This window comes from Nannospalax galili, unplaced genomic scaffold (genome assembly GCF_000622305.1).
Source record: "Nannospalax galili isolate Female #2095 unplaced genomic scaffold, S.galili_v1.0 scaffold189, whole genome shotgun sequence".
In the NCBI taxonomy this organism is placed as follows: domain Eukaryota; kingdom Metazoa; phylum Chordata; class Mammalia; order Rodentia; family Spalacidae; genus Nannospalax; species Nannospalax galili.
The window spans coordinates 1,675,595-1,676,913 of NW_008360331.1; the positions used below are offsets into that span (position 1 = coordinate 1,675,595).

Below are 1,319 nucleotides of genomic sequence, written 5' to 3' on the forward strand. Positions count from 1 at the left end.
TTGCTCTACAGAAGCTTCTGATGATGCAATAATTCTGTTAGTCTACTTTGACTATTTAAAGTTTAGTGAACCCAAGTAAAAACATAATTATATATTGTCTCATGTTTGAAAATTCCCTGTTTGTATTACTATTTATTAAAAACAACATACATTTATCAATAATGCCTTAAATAATATTGACATTAATGTTCACTACTCTTTGTGTCCCAAAAGCCATATATGGCCAGTTTACAAACACTCATTTGAAATAATGCACAGAATCCACAAGTGAGTGACACAGTATGCACATGTAGCTCAAACACTTAGAGTGAATGAATAACTTGGTGAAGTTTCTGTTTAAGTAAATAGGGACAAAATCAAATTGAATTATAATCCAAAATTCTAGAATTAAAGTATTTTTTCCTATTTAGTTTTATTCATAATCACAAACTTAAGTCTGCAATCCAGCTAGACTTGGAGAGGAGTAAGGAGAATATGGAAGCCAAAGAACTGCACTGAGACATAGAGAGCACAAAGGTTATGGGATACTGCGAGCAGATGGGGTGGAGGGTGCTCTCCTGATCTACAGAAGGAATGGTCTGGTGGTTAAGATGCACACAAGTGAAAAGTATTAGAGCTGTCCACAGTCAGAAATGGTGATCTTCTTGCTGGTCTTGCCATTCCGTGACCCAAAGCGCTCTATGGCTTCCACAATGCTCATGCTTTCTTTCACCCTCCCAAAGACCACTCAGTCTTGGCAGTGCAGATGAAAAACTGGGAACCGTTTGTGTTTGGTCCAGAATTTGCCGTGGACAAGATACCAGGACCTGTATGCTTCAGGATGAAATTCTCATCCTCGAATTTCTCCCCATGGATCAACTTGCCACCACTGCCATTATGGTGTGTGAGGTCACCACCCTGCCACATGAATCCTGGAATAATTCTGTGAAAGGAGGAACCTTTATAACCAAATCCTTTCTCTCCAGTCCTCACAGCACGAAAGTTTTCTGTTGTCTTCGGAACTTTGTCTGCAAACAGTTCGAAGGAGACGGGACCCAAAGGTTCGCCATAGACCGCGATGTCGAAGAACAGGGTGGGGTGGGGTTAATCATGGCCAACAGCAAGCAGCTGCAGGGGACAGCAACATCTGCAGAGCTGAATTAAAGTACTTTATGCGATGAATATGTAAGTAGGATCAAAGATTGAATGGGGCAAGTTTGTTGTCACTTGTGGCTTTTTTGTACACTTCGAGTTCATTTTAATAATACCTTCGGGTTGTTCATATTACATACAGAGATAATTGAGGCTTGAATTCTGACCCTTATATCACTGTCTTTTTG

The 1,319-nt window shown here is 40.0% G+C and overlaps 1 pseudogene; it reads right to left on the reverse strand.

The window, feature by feature from the left end:
* Positions 1–505: 505 nt before the first annotated feature.
* LOC108490338 lies at positions 506–1,074 on the reverse strand (annotated as a pseudogene).
* Between the last annotated feature and the right edge of the window lie 245 nt (positions 1,075–1,319).